Raw genomic sequence first — 22,794 nt, 5'->3', positions numbered from 1 at the left:
CATATCCTTAGTCCTTTTCAGGTATTTCAGGATGTTCTTGACCGCTGTCCAGTATTCCACTCCTGGATTACTTTGGTACCTCCCTGCTAAACTTATAGCAAGGCACACATCAGGTCTGGTACACAGCATTGCATACATGATAGAACCTATGGCTGAGGCATAGGGAATGACTTTCATTTTCTCTCTATCTTCTGCAGTGGCCGGGCATTGAGTCTGACTCAACTTCACACCTTGTAGCACAGGCAAGAACCCTCTCCTTGACTGATCCATTTTGAACTTCTACAAAACTTTATCAAGGTATATGCTTTGTGAAAGTCCAATAAGCGTCTTGATCTATCTCTATAGATCTTGATGCCCAATATATAAGCAACTTTACCGAGGTCTTTCATTGAAAAATTCTTATTCAAGTATCCTTTTATGCTATCCAGAAATTATGTATCATTTCCAATCAACAATATGTCATCCACATATAATATTAGAAATGCTACAGAGCTCCCACTCACTTTCTTGTAAATACAGGCTTCTCCAAAAGTCTGTATAAAACCATATGCTTTGATCACACTATCAAAGCGTATATTCCAACTCCGAGAGGCTTGCACCAGTCCATAAATGGATCGCTGGAGCTTGCACACTTTTTTAGCACCTTTAGGATCGACAAAACCTTCTGGTTGCATCATATACAACTCTTCTTTAAGATATCCATTAAGGAATGCAGTTTTGACATCCATTTGCCAGATTTCATAATCATAAAATGCAGCAATTGCTAACATGATTCGGATAGACTTAAGCATCGCTACTGGTGAGAAGGTCTCATCGTAGTCAACTCCTTGAACTTGTCAAAAACTTTTCGCAACAAGTCGAGCTTTGTAGACAGTAACATTACCGTCAGCGTCAGTCTTCTTCTTGAAGATCCATTTATTCTTTATGGCTTGCCGATTATCGGGCAAGTCAACCGAAGTCCACACTTTGTTCTCATACATGGATCCCATCTCAGATTTCACGGCTTCAAGCCATTTCGCGGAATTTGGGCTCATCATCGCTTCCTCATAGTTCGTAGGTTCGTCATGGTCTAGTAACATGACTTCCAGAACATGATTACCGTACCACTCTGGTGCAGATCTTACTCTGGTTGACCTACGAGGTTCTGTAGTAACTTGATCTAAAGTTTCATGATCATTATCATTAGCTTCCTCACTAATTGATGTAGGAATCACTGGAACTGATTTCTGTGATGAACTACTTTCCAATAAGGGAGACGGTATAATTACCTCATCAAGTTCTACTTTCCTCCCACTCACTTCTTTCGAGAGAAACTCCTTCTCTAGAAAGGATCCATTCTTAGCAACGAAAATCTTGCCTTCGGATATGTGATAGAAGGTGTACCCATCAGTCTCCTTTGGGTATCCTATGAAGACGCATTTCTCCGATTTGGGTTTGAGCTTATCAGGTTGAAGCTTTTTCACATAAACCTCACAGCCCCAAACTTTAAGAAACGACAGCTTAGGTTTCTTTCCAAACCACAGTTCATATGGTGTCTTCTCAACGGATTTAGATGGTGCCCTATTTAACATGAATGCAGCCGTCTCTAAAGCATAACCCCAAAACGATAGTGGTAAATCGGTAAGAGACATCATAGATCGCACCATATCTAATAAAGTACGGTTACGACGTTCGAACACACCATTACGCTGTGGTGTTTCAGGTGGCGTGAGTTGCGAAACTATTCCACATTGTTTCAAATGAAGACTAAACTCATAACTCAAATATTCACCTCCACGATCAGATCGTAGAAACTTTATTTTCTTGTTACGATGGATTTCCACTTCACACTGAAATTCTTTGAACTTTTCAAATGTTTCAAACTTATGTTTCATCAAGTAGATATACCCATATCTGCTCAAATCATCTGTGAAGGTCAGAAAATAATGATACCTGCCGCGAGCCTCAACACTTATCGGACCGCATACATCAGTATGTATTATTTCCAATAAGTCAATTGCTCGCTGCATTGTTCTGAAGAATGGAGTCTTAGTCATCTTGCCCATGAGGCATGGTTCGCAAGCATCAAGTGATTCATAATCAAGTGATTCCAAAAGCCCATCAGCATGGAGTTTCTTCATGCGCTTTACCCAAATATTACCTAAACGGCAGTGCCACAAATAAGTTGCACTATCATTATTAACTTTGCATCTTTTGGCTTCAATATTATGAATATGTGTATCACTACAATCGAGATTCAATAAAAATAGACCACTCATAAAGGGTGCATGACCATAAAAGATATTACTCGTATAAACAGAACAACCATTATTCTCTAATTTATATGAATAACCGTCTCGCATTAAACAAGATCCAGACATAATGTTCATGCTCAACGCTGGCACCAAATAACAATTATTCAGGTCTAAAACTAATCCCGATGATAGATGTAGAGGTAGCGTGCCGACGACGATCACATCGACTTTGGAACCATTTCCCACGCGCATCGTCACCTCGTCCTTAGCCAATCTTCGTTTAATCCGTAGCCCCTGTTTCGAGTTGCAAATATGAGCAACAGAACCAGTATCAAATACCCAGGCGCTACTACGAGCATTAGTAAGGTACACATCAATACCATGTATATCAAATACCTTTCACTTTGCCATCCTTCTTATCCTCCAAATACATTTCACTACGAGCATCTGCTTGTTGCGGCAGACATGTATGATTTGGAGAGGCTTAACCTAATTTGTGAAGATAGATTGAGCAGTCGTATCGATACGAGCTCCGTGACGAACATCTTGGCATTTGGCGGAGCGGCACCATTGCCATGGGCTAAAAGCGGCTTGCTTGGTGTTCCTCGGCTCAAAGACGAAACTGGATGTAGCCATGGAGTCTAAAGGTTTCGGGGTTTTAACCAAGAGCTGGCCTGGTGTTATTAAGGATCTCCTCATGGCCCTACGTGGGAAAAGAAAATCAAAGACACGAAAATGAGGTTTCAATCGTGATCTGTAATGTCGCTCCAGAAAGTTACTACAAACTCTAGTACTCCCTTTGGTCCTTTTTATTTCGCGTATTAGATTTGTGTCAAGTCAATCTTTGCAAAGTTTGTACAAATTTATATATCAACATCTACAATACCATATATATATATATATATATATATATATATATATATATATATATATATATATATATATACTTTGAAACTACATTTCATAATGAATTTAACAATATTGGTTTAACATTGTGACTGTTGATACTTTTTTTATATGTTTGGTCAAAGTAGAGATACTTTAACTTCGAACAAAACTTATATGCAGACTAAAAAGGACCGGAGGGAGTATTACAATTACCAATTTTATGTGTAGTTTGGGAGTGGATTTGGTGACGCGGTGTTGGTGGGGTTGTTCCCTTCTTGGAAGTGTCGTTGTTGAAACACTTTTCCCACGATCCGGGTGCTGTCATTGGTGATGGTTGATGCTGATGGTTGTTGTTGGATGTTTTGACAAGACTTGCGAAGGTCGGTTTTTCTTTTCTATTTTTTGTTTGTTTGTGTGTGTGCATTGGTCTTGGACCTTGATGTGTGCATCCTAGCCGTGCAAAGCCCGGGTGTGTGTGCTCATGATGCTTGTATTCTCTTGATTGATGCTACATTAGGAGTCAATAAAAACACCCTTTATGAAAGAAGTATTGGTCTCACAAGAACATGATCTACATTTGTCCTTTTCTGTTTGGTCGTCGTATACATCATTGAAAATTGTTAATGACTGTTTTCTTATGAAACCTCGTCAGAGGGCACGGTGTTCCTGCACATTCATATAGATATAGGAAAAATAAATATAAAATGGTCCAGTTTATGAGGGAAACCAGGCCGAAAACCTAAAAACAGACTTCACCCAGGGTTATCGTGAGGAAGAAGTTTGGCCGTGGCATGTGGATTGTTAAAGCTTTTAAAAGCTATGTGCAGTGGAAGAAGCATATGTGGTAATTATTAAACAGTTAGTTCAGAACTTGGCAGTTTTTTGCCTAGCATCTGTCTCGTTGCTCTGTGTACAATCGCTACGAGCATTGTGCTGCTTCCTGACTCCATGTATCAGGCCACCATTTATTTAGCAGGTTTGGATTTAGTGAAGTGGTGGTGGAAAATTAGAGCCCCAAAGTGGCAAGCTATCGTCAAGGCTTAATATTTTTTAAAGTGAAGGATGTGTAAAGCTGGTAGAAAGCTGACTTTGAATAATGCCAATTTGTTAGGATTATCGTAGGATCCTTGGCTGCATTATAGCCCCATGTTTGTACAATTTCATGTTCATTTTGATATTTGCCAAATCAAGACTGTACCGTTGCTAGTTTTGTTGCGTCTGACTGTCATACGGCCTTCGGCCTCAGACTTCACTCTGATCTTGTGATCAATGGAATGGAGCGATGCAAATTGTCATGTCTCGTAACCTGACTCAGTCCCCTGACGGTGTAGTTTGGTCTTAGCAATGGAACCTTGTACAAGCCTGGCTTCTGCTACCGCGGCAGTGGTGTCTCCCTCTTTTTTGGAAAGGCGAGTCAATGAGATTGATGATGATGACGATTGTGGTCACCCCATAAGTCACAAATAGGATGCCAGGAGAAGAGAGGGTCTGTTTCTTGGCCGTGGAACAAGTGTTGTGAGGCTGTGTTGAAATTGATGTCCTTGATTATCAATGTATGAATTGTTGAGGAGCTAGCGAGCGATGGTCGAGAGTGATATGCTAAAGACTCGTCTTTTCTTGTTTGGAGGATAAAGAGGATGTAGATTGGATTGATCGCGCATGATTTATGTCCTTATTTATCATCAAGCTATTTTGAAGTGCATGTAAGCAGAGCACAAGTCTGTCCAGGAGCTATCTATCTGCTCTTTTTTCTTTAGATGATTTAGATGATCACTACTAGGAAAACGCTAATTAGTGGCGCACCTGTTTTGGCCATTAATGGCGCACTACAGGTGCGCCACTATCATCACGCCACTAGTAACTAATACTAATGGCGCACCCCTGGTGCGCCATTAGTATACAAGACAATAGTGACGCATCAGGGAGTGCGCCATTAGTATGTCAAACGGTGCACCATTACTATGCCTCCCAGGGGGCCATATTTACCTTGTGCTCTGGGTTACTAATGGCGCACTTCTGGGTAATGCGCCACTAGTGTGTTTATTGCAGTGCGCCACTAAAGTGCAGTGTGGTGCGCCACTAGTATGAATATTAGAATTTTTTTTCTTTTCTGATATTTGCACAGGTTACAAAATATATTACTGCACAGAATATCGACAGCACAACATATAAACAGCAGATTTATCAAATATAATAGAAAATTAGTCTCCGAATACAATTCATCATATTAGTCTCCGAATTCAAAAGACTGAACAAAGTTAGAACATTACAAGTCTCGAGACCGCGAGTAGCGAGTTTGTCTTCACATTACAAGTCGATATTGATCATCTAAACTACCATCACATAGAAGAGAGCTGCGGTCATCACGATTAGCATCATCGCGATGAAACTGGTCTTCATCCGGTTCCTCCTCCGCTCCCTCCTCTCTCCCACTAGATAGCGCACGTATCTAGCTTCCGCCTCCGCCCTAGTGGTGTACCCTTTGTAACTGTTACCGCTGAAACGGTGAACCTGTCTCCGACACTCCTCCCAGTCATCGTAGACTCCGGGAACCTTACCCTTGTGCACGACATACGGCGGCATCTCTATGCACTAGCCAAACAAAACGTTAGTAGCAATTCACAGACAATACATAAGCAGTATATAAGTATGCAACAAAAGGATCGGAAGATAAAAGCAACACATTAATAGCACGATTCATGGTCCTACTAATAAATAGCATCGATTACATATAAGTTGAGCGAGCTGTCCAAACCAAAGAGACATACAAGTTCATTAAAGTTTAATTATAACATGAGCTAATCGATATTTCAGAACTACATAGCATCACTACTTTCGACTCGACTCAGGGACCGGAGCGTGGATGAAGCCGCCGTCTGTCGTGATGGTCATGAAATCGCGGACGTTGTCAGCCTGCATTTGTAGCGTTGTTTCTATCTCACTGTTGGACGGTTGATATCTGTGGTAGAACTGCCCCGAGGTACGAAGGACATCTTGATGGATGATTTCCGCAAACTCCGACTGGATGCGAAATAATTCTTGTCTGATGTCCGCGTCCTGGATTGCCGACAAGCGTGCGGCCCAACCTTTGAGATTATTTGGTAGCAGAAGGTGATTATGGCCCCGTACGATCGCCCGCATGTGATGGAGGGCGTAGTAGGCATCCTTCTGACCGCCAGGCGGCTGCTTGACGCAGGGGAATGTCGTATTGTGGGTGAACACGTGCTTGCCATACCTACGAATTGGCCTGCTGAAGGTGCCTCCAGATCTGGCGTAGCCGGGGAGAACATCATCAAGAACTTTCTTGATATTTGTGTAGTCTTTCTTCGACTGACGGTCCGAGTCAAAATACGTGGCCATGGAATATTTCGGACTGAAGAGGATGAGTGTGCAATGTGTCACACTGCACAAAACACGGAATGTTAGAAAAAAAAGAACGATCGAAATATAAGAAATCATATGTTACGGGGCGGTGAGGGGATGACTTACTCGGGAAAGTAAGGCACGAGGAAGTTATCCTTATCTGGGTTTGTCAGAATGACGCCTTCGAGGTATGAACTCGCGACTTGCCGGTCCCCAGCGCTGCCCATGATCTTGGCACGCATGTAGAAGGGGTCGACTATCACGATGTCCGGGGTCTTGTCTCTAATGATCCGCATCTCCATACTCAGCGAAAATAGCCGAACGAAGGTGTAGTGCAGCGGATGAAGGTTAAACATAGCGAAGATGTCATCAAACCGCAGGACGATCATACCCCCGATGGCGCTGTCCACAAAGCCCTTGCCCTCTGGCACCTTGGCCACGAAAACCGGGTATGCCACATCATTCTCGAAGAGACGCCGGTTCTCCAAAGAAAGAACACTGTCATGCAGACTCCGCATAGCACCAGTTGCAGCATTGAGCAGATTAGTCGGTAGCATCGGCCTACCCGCCACATGCACCCTCCTCGAGATATCCTTAGGTGAAGGTGGCCCGTCCTGAGCACGGATCGTACTCAGTGCCGGCTGGCTCGCACCCTTGTTAGTCTTTCTTTTCCGTCCCTTCTTCTTCTGCTGTAATGGGATCGAGTTCTGCTCAGAGACCGCCTTCTTGAGTGTGTTGGGGCTGATAATATTTCACACCTCGGCTATCTGAGGCTCGGTGAAGGCGGCAGCTGGAGGCGTCTCCTGATAACTGAACGCCAGACGACGCCTGTTGCAATTGGGTTTCTCCGCGGTACCAGCTAGATCGCGATCGTCTTTTGCAGGGTTGGGTTCTTGAGAAGGAGGCCCCAAGAATTCGTCACCGTACCCATGTTCGTTGAAGTACTTATCGACGTTGGTAAATGTACCGTCGTCATCGTCGTCCGGATCCTGTGCCATATGCATGTCCGGCATGTCCGGTAGCGTTGTGGCGGTCTTGCCATGGCTTGGCGCCGGCACGACTGGCGGTGTTGTTTGTGGAGTGGTGTCCCCCGCCCCCAAACGAATCTGGCTCTTCGGCCAAAGCAGGGGCCAGCTTAAGCAGGCGCTGAGGGTCATCACATCATCTTCGTCGGCCCCAGGGGGTCAAAACGGAGGTAACAAGTCATCGCAGCCCCGCAACACCCGAACCAGTTGAACCCTATACACGTTGGGTGGCATCGGATTACCGTGGAACGGGCGGTTGCCCGGTTGAACGATTCTGGCCTTGGCGACATCGATCAACTCACCATCCACGAAGTGCAGGAGAGTGCATGGAACGTCGGCGGCGCCCTGCGAAAACATGTAGGGCGTCAGGGATGCCCAATCAAAGGCAAGGAGATGAAGTCATCGGCCGAGAGCCTTAATTAGTTACCGTGATGGCGTCGAGCTCGGCTAATGTCGAGGCACCGCCAACGGCGGGTGTGCAAGTGACGGAGGGGCCGCTTGCTGCTGAGGTGCCGACCAGCGTATTCTTCCCACACCCGGGTGCATTAAGCTGCAATGCCGGCGCCGCCGTGCGAGACATCAATGCCGCCTCCGCCGGAGACACCAATGGCGCCGCCGGCGCGTTGCGCGAGTTGCTGGCCGTGAAGCTGGGAATCGGGGGCGGCCCCTGTTGGCCGCCCACCATCCACACCTGCAGCCCAGAAACCAGGGTAGGTATAATGGCGGTGATCATCGCTCCCAGTTGGTTTCGCACTTGCTCTTCGACCATCTCCGGAATCCGCACCACTTGTGCCTTGAGTTGTTGAACAAGCTTTTGCCGGCCACACGACCAGCTGACGACGGCTTACTGAGCTTATCCTTGTTTTTCATTACGTTCAACGCCCTATTTTAAGGGGTGTCGATAGGGGATCTCTGAGACGACCCCGCGCTACTGCTTTCAGTGTCCTGCGGAAGGAACGTGAACCATTTAGAAATTTGGCTTCATTAATTAGAATGCAACCATATGGAGCTAATTACGCGGGGGTGTATTCCTTACCAGAACACGCTCAAGCGCCTTGGTCTTCGGATCCGTGGTAAGCTCCTTGGTTACCGGGTCAATCTTGTACCGGGCCCTGACATAGTTCCTGGTCTGCTTGTCACGGTATTTCTTGAAGAGGGGCGGTAGGCCTTGCTCGGCACGCTCCGTGTCCTCCTTGTCCCATATAGGTTCCGCCACTCTGTAACCGCCGGGACCGAGTTTGTGGATCCCTAAGTTCAAGTCCCGCATCTCTTTCCCCCACTGACTTGATTCCACGGTTGCGCCGCTCTCGCACATGATCTTGAACTCCAGGTAGTCAGCTTCATTGATCGAAGGATTTTTCTCCTTGATCTTCTCATAACTATCACCTTTTTCAATCATTCTCTTCACCGCACCTCTCCAAGTAGCCAGGGCCGTGCTCATCTTCATGAGGGCGGCACTGTTCACTTTATTCCCTGAGAGGCGTGTGTTTGCGAAGTCACCGGGGAACTTGTATCGTTCGTGCAACTTCGTGAAGAGGAGGTTGCGCAAATTCCCTCGGTCACGATGCCTTAGGTTCTCGGTGTTGATCGAGACGGTGCTCCGGAGAATGCACCCGAGCTATCCCGCGTACCCCTTGACTATTTCTTTGTGCGCCGTTGGATGCCCCTCGGAGGACACTTCAGTAAATTCCTCCTTGACGGTGCCAAGCACGTTCGGGCGCCGGTCCTTCCGTTGCCTCTTCGGTTGGCTGCCATCTGTGCGTGCGCTGCCATCATCAGTGGTGGCATCCTCGGCGGCACCATCAGTGGTGTCATCCCCGACGCCACTAGGGGTTGTGTAGTTGGGATCGGTGTCTTCCGCGGCGTCCTCATAGCGGTGAGGTTCTTCCTCCATCTCCTGGGACAGCTCCCAGAATGCCTTGCCCGAACCGCTGGCCTCATCGTTGTGGGCCATGTTTCGCTCTAAATAGGAAAAAAGTTTGGTCAAAAAGTTGGTTATTGTCAAGGAACAAGATCTCTAAGTTGACCAAGTAACCTAATTCTCGAGGAATGTCGCCAAAAAGTTGGCTTCGGTGTGCGGTACAAAACTGAATTTTGGAAATCTATAGAATGAACAACCTAAGGGCTGCAAATGCCCGCAAGGCTTCAAGGGTGACGGCATAATGGCTCAGTGTTATTTAAGGGTTGGTTTGTGAGGAATTATCATGGTCTCATAATTTAGGGTTTGTCGACACCAAGGCATCCTAAAAGCTAAGCTTTTATCATTTAGGGTTTGTCGACGCTGAGGCTCCCTAAATGCTAAGTTAAGTTTTCATCATTTAGGGTTTAACGATGCCGAGGCACCCTAAAAGCTAAGGTTTTATCATGGTTAGGATGAGTGGTTCCTCTTTCCTGTTCAGCTTTACAATAGAATATTGTTAGTCATGCACACTTGTGCATTTTCAGCCAGGCCCAGTGGAGTTGGCCTAAAAACATTTCTTTCTTTAAGCCTGCTACATCCATCTCAAGTATTTATGGTCAAGGGTTAGCAGGGCCATCCAAATAGAATATGTGGTATGGGCTTTTTTAGTAGGTCATCCTACCAGATTAGGGTTTATCGATGACGAGCAACTGACATTAGTAATAACTATGAGTTGATATCACACTTCTATATGTATAACACAAGAGGCAGTTGATCCTACTTAGTTAAGTACTAAGATACCCCGGCCCATGCATTAGTCGCAAGTACCCCATATGTCCTATTTTTAGCAAAGTCATGCTAAAATTCACGGAAATTTCAGCATGACCTTTGCTGAAAATAGGACAAATGGAGTACCCGAATTTGCCGGAACGGATGTTAATAGACATTCCGGCAAACTCAAGGGCCTCTCGGGGTACCTACAAAATCATTATCCCAGGTGGACAAGGCAATGTGCTACTTGCTTAAATCTCTGTCCGATGCTATTTACAAGACAAGCAACAAGTGGCAAAGCCCAGTGTTAAAAAAAAGGCCTCCATCACAACATGGAAAATACGTTGGCCTGTGAAGAGGTGAAACAATATATGCATCTCCAGGCAGTATCATTCAACATTTTGGACAAACCACTACAAGCAATACTGGATCAGATACAAGAAGAATGTGAGAAAATGCAGACAAATACTAACAGATTGAGGTGTTTAACTTGTGGTGCTCTCTGTGCTATACAGACCTGTATTCTTGACAAACTAGTACAAGCAATGGTGGATCAGATACATGAACAATGTGGGAAAATGCAGATAAGGACTAACAACAGATCGAGGAGTTCACCAGCCAATGCAAGATGGAGTCTGGTCTGTTCTATGGTGGATCCTATTCTAGTGTCTGGAACGCATCAAGGAACATTTTTTTTCTTTCGATTGAACAAACAACAAAACAACCCGTATGCAAAACAGAGTCGCGGGCAGAGACATAAGTCAACAATACCAAACGCAAGAGCTGTCATGAACTAAAACAACAGGACCCCGGTATTAAACAGTCTCCACCTATTAATGCTATTGTCTGATCAAAAGAGTGCCAATGTGTCAACGTTTATATAGGGACCAGAATGCATCCAGTAAAATCAAAAGAACATTCGATGCATATTAGGAAGAAAAAACCCAGATTTGAGCTGTCTATAGATAAATATGGTGTTTATCCTATGGTGAAACAATATATGCATCTCCAGGCAGTATCATTCAACTATAACACAGCAGCGCGGGCGGATGGGCGCACATGCGCATGAGCACGGCAGAGGCCGGCCGGCCACGGCGCTTGTCCGCGAGGAGCGCCGCGGGAGCGGCAGGGTGGACGCGGCCAGCGCGGGCGGTACGCGCAGGCGAGCCGGTGCGCGAGGGGTCTACAGCGCTCGGGACGAGGGGAAACAGAAGAGGGGAAGCGAGGGGAGCTCACCGCGGAGGCACACGAAGGCCCGGCGGTGGATTAGGAGCAGCAGGCCGGCCGGGCTTGAAGGAGAGGCGGTAGAATCCGAGGTGGAAGAAGGGCTCGGTGGCGGGTTCGCGGTGCTCCTCGGCTCGGCTCCGGTCCGGTTCGTCGACGTATCCGACGGAGACGACGTAGACGCTCGTGCTGGACTTCTCCGGCCTGCTTCGATGCTCGACGACGTGGAGACGGAGACGCGTCGGGGTGGGGTCGGAGGGGGAGGAAGGGGAGGATGGGGAGAGGGAGGCGGCGGGGGCGCGGGGGCGGCGACGCAGTGGGTCGGGGCAGCGGCGCGAAGTGGGGGGGGGGGCTGAGAGAGATGTGAGATTGGGGATTGGAGATTTTAGTGGGGGGAGGGATAGCAATGGCGCACCACCTAGCGGTGCGCCATTAGTAACTTTTTTTTGGATAGCAATGGCGCACCACCTAGCGGTGCGCCATTAGTAATTTTTTTTGGATTTTTAGTTGCATTCATTTGTGAATTGGTAAAACATTTATGAATATGAAAAAATATCATCAAATTTGAAAAAATATTCATGAATTCAAAAAGTGCCCATGAAATTTAAGCAGGAAAAGGAACACTGAAAAATAAAATACAAGAATAAATAAAAATAAAAATTTGTATATCAATGGCGCACCCCATTCGGGTGCGCCATAAATACCTTCATAGCAATGGCGCACCCTCCCCTGGTGCGTCATTACTAACTTTTTTTTTGGATTTTTAGTTGCATCTAATAATTTTTTAGAAAATGACGATCAAATTTGAAAACATTTATGAATGTGGAAAAATATCATCAGATTTCAAAACATTTATGAAAAAATATGAATATAAAAACATTTATGAATATGAAAAATATCATCAAATTTGTTATTTGAATTTTTTTTGGATTTTTAGTTGCATCTAATAATTTTTTAGAAAACATTTATGAATATGAAAAAATATCATCAGATTTCAAAATATTCATGAATTCAGAAAGTGCCGCCCATTTCCATATATCGAAATACAATCGAGAAATGAAGACTACGATTTAAATACAATTGATCTTAGCTAGCTTGCCCTTCTTTTTCGGAAATGGAGTTCTTCTGTTGAACTGACGTCCTTTAGGTAGGGTGGTCCTGCTTCTTCTTGTGGTGTATGGCACTTTATCGTCGTCGTCATGTTCCATCTTCGGGTCACCGTACTTGTCGAAGTCTTGCTCATTGGCGACTCCATCCATTCTGATGATCTTCCTTTTGCCTCTCCTCACGACAACACGACTGGGCTTTGACGGGTCGGTAATGAAGAAGCATTGGTCCACTTGGGAAGCCAGTACGCATGGCTCATTTTTCGCGGTGACGTTTGCGCCCGCGGTCTTGGATTTGGCTTCGGGTATAACCATGGTGGTGAAATACCGGTCTTCTTTTATGACGCTCTTGGCCCATCTGACACGGAACATCGGGACCTTCTCTCCAGCGTAGCTCAGCTCCCAGATCTCCTCGATCCTTCCGTAGTATCTGTCCTTGTCGTTACCGGTGTAGGATTCCATCGTTACCCCGGAGTTCTGATAACCATCGCTCTTCATGTCCTTTCCCTCGGTGTAGAATGTGTAGCTGTTGATATCGTATGCCTCATAGGTCATCAGGTTGTGCTCGGCGCCCTGTGACAAGGCGAATATGAGTTTTTCTTCCGCGGAAGAATCCTCATGTAAAGGGTACGACAGAAGCTTCTCCTTGAACCAACGCGTGAAACATGAGTTGTGCTCTTTGATTATATCTCCGTCCGTCCTCTGTTGGCCTTGGTCATTGTACGTCTTCTCAATAAAGGTTTTGTGCTCTACCACCCAAGGATCGACCACGTCTATGTGTTGTAGCGCGACTAGGTTTGCTCTTTCAAAGTCGGCGAGTCGACCCTCGAAGTCGACATGCATTTCGTGGCGACCATCGCGGTAACCCCATCCAGCGAGCCTGCCGAGGTGCCTGTTGACGGGCAGGCCAACGGGGTTCTCGATGCCTAGATAATTCGTGCAGTAGGAGATGCACTCTTCGGTCAGAAAGCCCCTGGCCATGCTTCCCTCTGGACGTGACATGTTGCAAACGTATCCTTTGATGACACCATTCATCCTTTCGAACGGCATCATGCTGTGCAGGAACGTCGGCCCGAGTTGGATGATATGCTCCACGATATGGACCAGCAGATGCACCATAACATCGAAGAATGCGGGCGGGAAGTACATCTCAAGCTCGCATCGTATCACCACAATCTCTTCCTGTAGCCTTCTGAGTTGCCTCACGCCAACCGACTTCCAAGAGATGACATCGAAAAAGTTGCATAGGCCAAATAGCGTTTCACGGACGTGCGCGTCCATGATCCCACAGATTGCAACTGGAAGTATCTGCGTCATCAGCACGTGACAGTCGTGAGACTTCATCCCGCTGAACTTCTGCTTCGCTGAGTCTAGATATCTGGTTATCTTCCCCGCGTAACCGTAAGGAAGTTTTACTCCTATGAGGCAGGTGAAAAACCGCTCGATCTCCTCCTGACTTAGAGTGAAGCATGCGGGAGGGTAGTCATTTCCGATCTTCTTGGCCTTTTTGCCTTTGCGACGACTTTCCGTGTCCTGCTGCGCCTCATCATCATCATCATTAGCGTGAAGCTCCTCCCTGATGCCCATTGGTTTCAAGTCTGCCCTTGCTTTCGGCCCATCTTTGGTCCTCTCTGGCATGTTGAGCAGGGTACCAAGCAGACTCTCGCACACGTTCTTCGTGATATGCATGACATCAAGGCTGTGAGGCACACGGTGGATCTTCCAGTACGGCAAGTCCCAGAAAATAGACCTCGTTTTCCATACCTTCAGCAGCGGCTCTGGCGCCTTTCGCTTCTTTCCCGGCTCTGGCGCCTTTCGCTTCTTTCCCAGCTCTGGCGCCTTTCGCTTCTTTCCCGGCTCTGGCGCCTTTTGCTTCTTTCCCGGCGGTGGGCAATCTTTCCAATTTTTCAACAGCTCGTCTATTTCCTTGCCGCTCCTCGTACGCGGGCGCCTTCGGGGTTCGGTTTCACCATCGAACAGATCCTTGCGTTTTCTCCATGGGTCTTCGTCGCGAAGCCACCTTCGATGTCCCATGAACACGGTTTTCGAAGACCCGGGAGCTCTATCTAGCTGGCAATACGTTGTGTCATCCATGCACCTGCCGCATCCAGAAAATCCGTGGACCACCTACCCCGCGAGATACCCGTAACCAAGATAGTCGTGCACCGTTGTGAGCAGTGCGGCTCTCATAGGGAAATATTCTTTCTCTGCAGCGTCCCACGTATTGGCTGGCGTTTTCCACAGCGTGTCTAGCTCCTCTTTCAGCAGCCCCAGATACAGATCGATGTCGTTCCCTGGTTGTTTCAGCCCTTCAATTAGCATACTCATGTGAATGTACTTCCTCTTCATGCACAACCAGGGGGAAAGTTTGTACATCCACACAAACACAGGCCAGGTGCTATGTGTGCTTCTCTGGCTGCCAAACGGACTGACTCCATCGGTGCTCGCGCCCAGCACGATGTTCCTTGGATCATCCCCAAATTCTGGGTGTTCGAAGTTCAACGCTTGCCACTGGCTCGCATCCATAGGGTGACTCAGCATCTTGTCTTTTTTATTTATCTCTAGATCATTTCCGTCATCTTCTCGCTTCTGCTCCTCCCTATCCGCGTGCCAACGCAGGAGCTTTGCTAGCTTAGGGTCTGCGAAATACCGCTGCAGAAGAGGAGTGATCGGAAAGTACCACACCACTTTTCGAGGAGCTTTCCTCCTCTTCTTGTATCGAGTGACGCCGCACACCGGACATATGGTAGACTCCGCGTGCTTGTCCCGATAAATGATGCAATTGTTCATGCACACATGGTATTTCACGTGCGGTAAATCTAGAGGACACACGATTTTCTTCGCCTCCTCGAAACTAGTCGGGCACTTGTTCCCCTTGGGAAGACGTTCGTGCCCGAATGACATGTTCTCGTCGAAGCATGCGTCGGTCATTTTGTGTTTTACCTTCATCTCCAGAGCCATGAGCGTTACTTTCAGGCGGGTATCCTCGGGCCTGCATCCTTCATACAATGGAGTAACTGCGTCTATCTCCAGTTGATCTAGCTTGGCTTTCTCTCGGGCGGCAGCTCTTGCGTTATCCGTCTGCTTGAGAAGCAGCTCTTGAATATGAGGGTCCTGCACCCAGCCCATCGATGGTCCATCGTCGTCTGCTCCGGCATCTTCATCTTAATGATCATGCCCTTCGTCTTGATCTTCCTCATCATCATGTCCGACATCTTCTACATGATGACTATGTACTGCATCACCGTCGTGATCATGTCCTGGAGATTCTTCGTCTTCTCGCCCGCCCTCGCCGCAGTTGTCTTGTTGCCCTTCCTCATTTCTTGCCCGGCCCCCATGGACGAGTTCATAGTCATCTTCATCACCTTGCCACCGATAGCCATCCATGAAACCACGCAAGAGCAGGTGGTCTCGCACCTATCCGGAATCCGGGTCCGTAATAAGGCTCTTCAGCTTGCATCTTCGACACGGACATCTTATCTCCGTCTCGTTCTTTTGAAGCATCTCGGCCTTCGCGGAGCTCAAAAACCTATTCACAGTGCCTTCGGTCATCGTGCGGACCATGGTCGGCTGCGGGGTAGAGCAAAATGATATTTTACAACCAAGAAAAAATCTGGCATGACTTTGCCTAAAAATAGGACAAAAAAGAATGCATAGTGCAAAATTCTCGCCGAAACGGAAATGAATCAACATTCCGGCAAAATATTGGCGACTATCGCATTTCAAATCCCGGTACCCGCAAACACAAACATATATGCAATACCACAAACATATGCAACACCACAAACATACGTAGATCTAGCTAGGCCATAAAAAATGCATGTGCACGTTGTTGGAGGGAGAAAAAAGTAGATCTACAACATAAAGAAAGCTTTCCCCTTACTTACCTATCAAAAAAAGGTAATTTAACCACTTAATTTGGGTGAATCTATGGTGCAAATGAGGTGAGGAGGAGGAGGCAGCCGAGACAAGCTTGGAGGAGGAGGTGGAGAGAATGAAGTAGGGAAGTGAGTGTGGTAGGTGGCTATCCAAAATATCTAGCTGGTCTTAGGTTACTAATGGCGCACCACCTAAAAATGCGCCATTAGTAACCCTGATTACTAATGGCGCACCTGTTACGTTGAGCGCCATTACTAGTTTTGCAAAAAAAAATTTGTTAGTAGTGGCGCACCATGGATGTGGTGCGCTATTACTAGTTTGAACTAGTAATGGCACTGTACCCAGGTGCGCCATTACTAGTTTTGAAAAAAAGTAAAAAAAAATTTGTTAGTAGTGGCGCACAAAGTGTGTGGTGCGCCATTACTAGTTAAAACTAGTAATGGCGCACTGTGCCCTGGTGCGCCATTAATAGTTTTGAAAAATAAAAAAATCGTTACTAATGGCGCACCGTGTGTGTGGTGCGCCATTACTAATGAGGACACTAATGGCGCACCTGTATCTGGTGCGCCACTAGCAGTGGCGCACCACATACATGGTGCGCCATTAATGTCCATATTAGCTATAGCCCTTTTCCTAATAGTGGATATGGAAAATGCTCTGGCTAGCAGTGCTATGTACCCATGGAAACCCTTCTTTTGTTAATAATTTCTAAACTCTGGTGGATTGGGTGCATGATTAGGGCTGAACCCATACATGGTGGTGCTTGCATATTGTGAATGATAAACTTTCTTCACTTGAGTTGGTCTAACTGTGAATGACCAAGCAGAGCAGACTGACCAGACCAGCTAGCTTATTACTCCCTTAACATAGCTTGAAAAACGATCTTATATTATAGGACGGAAGGAGTAATACATTTTCCGAGCGTGACCCAAAGGGAAAACAAAAGGATTTTTAGATTTTGTATGTTTCACATTTCTTTTTAGTGTTCTTTTCATCATATTTGTCAGTTATGCCCTTGTTATGCCACGGGTACCTCATCTACACCTTGGGAATCAAGAAAGAAAAGGGAGCCCTTTTTTTTAACTTCAAACTCTAGGTCTAGGAGGTTTGCGGTAAATGAATTGGCCTTTTTCAAGTAATTTCTTGTATTTTGGGGGTAAATCAATATTAGCGCGTGGTGTGTTTCTCTAGCCGGCTAGCCGGCCACACAAGACATTACAAGCGTGATGCATGCACGATCGACCATGACCACGAGGCAAGGTGAACCAACTCCTATAGAAGAATACTAGCATATATGCCCGTGCGTTGCAATGGAAGAGAAAATCGCATGCTCCTAGCACAATAAGCACGACTCAAGACCCCTTCGCAAGTCCAAGTTATCTATTTGAACACCTTCACAGGTCCAAATTATCTATTTGAACGTAGCATCTCATTCGTGTGTGGTTCATCCTCCTTCCCGTCTTCAATGACCATGGTCACGGTGTCCACCTGATCACAATGTGTCCGAATGTGGTCAATTTCAAGGTGATGATCTAGGCCACCGCACACGAGTCACTGAACTACACCATCGCAAGTGAATGTCTAATAGTTTTAAAACTAATCTCGTCAAACTGGGTGTGACAGTTGTCCTTCCCGAGCTATATTGCGTACTCCTAGTCCATACACCACCCCTCTTATGCCCACTCACTTTAAAATTGTATATTTGTTTTTCAAAATTCATCAGCATTCTTTTTAAAACATGAACATTTTCTAAATCACATGAACCTTTTTAAAGAGCATGCATATTTTAAAATTATGAATATATTTATTAAGCACGTGAACACTTTTTAGAATTACATGATTTTTAGAAAAGGGTGAATATATTTTAAATGATATAACATTATTTTAATACATGAACACTTTTCTTAATACTACCCAAATATTTTAAGATGCATGAATGATTCCAAAAAAACATAACATTTTTCAAATGGTAGAAGATTTTTTAAATGACACAAAAAAATAAAATTTTTGTGAGGATGCCCAAATTTTTTGCCCATACTAATTGGATTTGTATTGCAAGTAATCAGGAGGTATGCAGGCCCAAGCTTCATATACATATATATTTAAGGGACTCGCCAACATATATTTAACAACTCATTGTATACTCGATTCTTCGTTTAATTCAGTTCTCTTAATTCCTCTTTTAATTCCTTTCTTTCCAGAGGCAAGGCGAAATTTATTCCTTCCCTTAATTTCTTTCCTTCCGAAGGCAAGGCGAATTTTATTTCTTATTTTATAATTATTTTATTCCTTCTTTAATTCTTTCCTTATTCCTTACTGAGGCAAGGCTGAATTTATTCCTTCTTTTATTTTCTTTCTTTTTCTTAATTTCTTTCCTTCCGAAGGCAAGGCGACCTTTATTTCTTCTTTTAAATATTTTCCTTATTGAGGCAAGGCTGAATTGATTCTCTCTTTTATTTCCTTTCCTTCCCGAGGAAAGGCCGGATTTCCTTATTTTTGTTCTTTCCTTCCTAGGCCCTTATGTTATGATTGTTGAGGCGGCTTGCTAATTTTAGATCACAAAAATATATAAATTGGTGGGAGGAGATACAAGGAGGCGAGATGACACTATTTAATAGAAGAATGAATCTTTACTTTTACACTAGAAGAACGCCCGTGCATTGCAACGGGGCCACATTAACTTTAAGAGTTCAATATTAATATTCTCATACATATCAAGTGACATTGGCGACCTTTTTTACCATCAAATCCTCACACACGCACTCTCTCCCTCCCTCTTCCTCACTCTCTCCCCCTCTCCCTCTCTCTCTCTAACACACACACACACACACATATCCATCTTATTAGGTACGGGACCATAATCCATCTATTTCACACACACACGCTAGTGCATAACAATATGGATTATGTGTATTATATTTGCCACCATAACTGAGGGAATTAATTTCATGTAAATCGGTCAGCCACAGCTCCAAGAATACGCGGAGGAGGTGGCCCGGGTCGGTGTCGGCGCCATCCCGCGTGGGCCACGGGCCCGCTTCCAAGTGCGTCTGCGCGCCGGCCACCCACGCCGGGACCTTCAAGTGCCGCTTCCATCGCACCAACTCCCAGGGCCACGGCCACAGCCAGGGCCAGGGAAGCCGCCCTTCTTCGCCCCCTTCACCGGTCGCGACCAACGTGGTGCCGCGGCACCCGTGTTGGAAATATGCCCTAGAGGCAATAATAAATGGTTATTATTATATTTCTTTGTTCATGGTAATCGTCTATTATTCATGCTATAATTGTATTGTCCAGAAATTGTAATACATGTGTGAATACATAGACCACAAAGTGTCCCTAGTAAGCCTCTAGTTGACTAGCTCGTTGATCAACAGATAGTCACAGTTTCCTGACTATGGACATTGGATGTCATTGATAACGGGATCACATCATTAGGAGAATGATGTGATGGACAAGACCCAATCCTAAGCATAGCATAAAAGATCGTGTAGTTTCGTTTGCTAGAGCTTTTCCAATGTCAAGTATCTTTTCCTTAGACCATGAGATCGTGCAACTCCCGGATACCGTAGGAGTGCTTTGGGTGTGCCAAACGTCACAACGTAACTGGGTGACCATAAAGGTGCATTACGGGTATCTCCGAAAGTGTCTGTTGGGTTGGCACGGATCGAGACTGGGATTTGTCACTCCGTGTGACGGAGAGGTATCTCTGGGCCCACTCGGTAATGCATCATCATAATGAGCTCAATGTGACTAAGGCGTTAGTCACGGGATCATGCATTGCGGTACGAGTAAAGAGACTTGCCGGTAACGAGATTGAACAAGGTATTGGGATACCGACGATCGAATCTCGGGCAAGTAACATACCGATTGACAAAGGGAATTGCATACGGATTGATTGAATCCTCGACACCGTGGTTCATCCGATGAGATCATCGTGGAACATGTGGGAGCCAACATGGGTATCCAGATCCCGCTGTTGGTTATTGACCGGAGAGGCGTCTCGGTCATGTCTGCATGTCTCCCGAACCCGTAGGGTCTACACACTTAAGGTCCGGTGACGCTAGGGTTGTAGAGATATATGTATGCGGAAACCCGAAAGTTGTTCGGAGTCTCGGATGAGATCCTGGACGCCACGAGAGGTTCCGGAATGGTCCGGAGGTGAAGAATTATATATAGGAAGTCCAGTTTCGGCCACCGGGAAAGTTTCGGGGGTTACTGGTATTGTACCGGGACCACCAGAAGGGTCCCGGGGGTCCACCGGGTGGGGCCACCTGTCCCGGAGGGCCCCGTGGGCTGAAAGTGGAAGGGAACCAGCCCTTAGTGGGCTGGGGCGCCCCCCTTGGGCCTCCCCCCATGCGCCTAGGGTTGGGAACCCTAGGGTGGGGGGACTTCCCCCTTGCCTTGGGGGGCAAGGCAACCCCTTCCCCCCTTGGCCGCCGCCCCCCCTGGAGATCCCATCTCCCAGGGCTGGCGCACCCCCCCAGGGGCCTATATAAAGGGGGGGGGGGGAGGGAGGGCAGCAACCTACAGCCTTGGGCGCCTCCCTCCTCCCTTGCAACACCTCTCTCTCTCTCGCAGAAGCTCGGCGAAGCCCTGCCGGAGACCCGCTACATCCACCACCACGCTGTCGTGCTGTTGGATCTCCATCAACCTCTCCTTCCCCCTTGCTGGATCAAGAAGGAGGAGACGTCGCTGCACCGTACGTGTGTTGAACGCGGAGGTGCCGTCCGTTCGGCACTCGGTCATCGGTGATTTGGATCACGACGAGTACGACTCCGTCATCCACGTTCATTGGAATGCTTCCGCTCGCGATCTACAAGGGTATGTAGATGCACTCCCTTCCCCTCGTTGCTAGTACACTCCATAGATGCATCTTGGTGATCGTAGGAAAATTTTAAATTACGCTACGATTCCCAATAGTGGCATCATGAGCCAGGTCTATGCGTAGTTACTATGCACGAGTAGAACACAAAGCAGTTGTGGGCGTTGAGTTTGCCAATTCTTCTTGCCGCTACTAGTCTTTTCTTGTTTCGGCGGTATTGTAGGATGAAGCGGCCCGGACCGACCTTACACGTACACTTACGTGAGACAGGTTCCACCGACTGACATGCACTAGATGCATAAGGTGGCTAGCGGGTGTCTGTCTCTCCTACTTTAGTCGAAACGGATTCGATGAAAAGGGTCCTTATGAAGTGTAAATAGAAATTGGCAAATCACGTTGTGGTCATACGTAGGTAAGAAACGTTCTTGCTAGAAACCTACAAACCACGTAAAAACTTGCAACAACAATTAGAGGACGTCTAACTTGTTTTTGCAGCAAGTGCTATGTGATGTGATATGGCCAGAAGATGTGATGAATGATATATGTGATGTATGAGATTGATCATATTCTTGTAATAGGAATCACGACTTGCATGTCGATGAGTATGACAACCGGCAGGAGCCATAGGAGTTGTCTTTATTATTTTGCATGACCTGCGTGTCATTGAATAACGCCATGTAAATTACTTTACTTTGTTGCTAAACGAGTTAGCCATAGAAGTAGAAGTAATCGTTGGCGTGAAGACTTCATGAAGACACAATGATGGAGATCATGATGATGGAGATCATGGTGTCATGCCGGTGACGAAGATGATCATGGTGCCCCGAAGATGGAGATCAAAGGAGCATGATGATATTGGCCATATCATGTCACTATTTGATTGCATGTGATGTTTATCATGTTTTTGCATCTTATTTGCTTAGAACGACGGTAGCAAGTAGGATGATCCCTTATAATAATTTCAAGAAAGTGTTCACCCTAACTGTGCACCGTTGCGAAGGATCGTTGTTTCGAAGCACCACGTGATGATCGGGTGTGATAGATTCTAACGTTCGAATACAACGGGTGTTGACGAGCCTAGCATGTACAGACATGGCCTCGGAACACACGCAATACACTTAGGTTGACTTGACGAGCCTAGCATGTACAGACATGGCCTCGGAACACGGAGGACCGAAAGGTCGAGCATGAGTCGTATAGAAGATACGATCAACATGGAGATGTTCACCGATCTTGACTAGTCCGTCTCACGTGATGATCGGACACGGCCTAGTTAAACTCGGATCATGTTTCACTTAGATGACGAGAGGGATGTCTATCTGAGTGGGAGTTCATTAAATAATTTGATTAGATGAACTCAATTATCATGAACTTAGTCTAAAATCTTTACACTATGTATTGTAGATCAAATGGCCAACGTTGTCCTCAATTTCAACGCGTTCCTAGAGAATACCAAGCTGAAAGATGATGGCAGCAATTATACGGACTGGGTCCGGAACCTGAGGCTCATCCTCATAGTAGCCAAGAAAGATTATGTCTTAGAAGCACCGCTAGGTGATGCACCAATCCCACAGAACCAAGA

This window comes from Aegilops tauschii, chromosome 5 (genome assembly GCF_002575655.3).
Source record: "Aegilops tauschii subsp. strangulata cultivar AL8/78 chromosome 5, Aet v6.0, whole genome shotgun sequence".
NCBI classification, from domain to species: Eukaryota; Viridiplantae; Streptophyta; class Magnoliopsida; order Poales; family Poaceae; genus Aegilops; species Aegilops tauschii.
The sequence above is the reverse complement of the archived record's forward strand: the minus strand, read 5'-3'. Positions refer to the sequence as shown.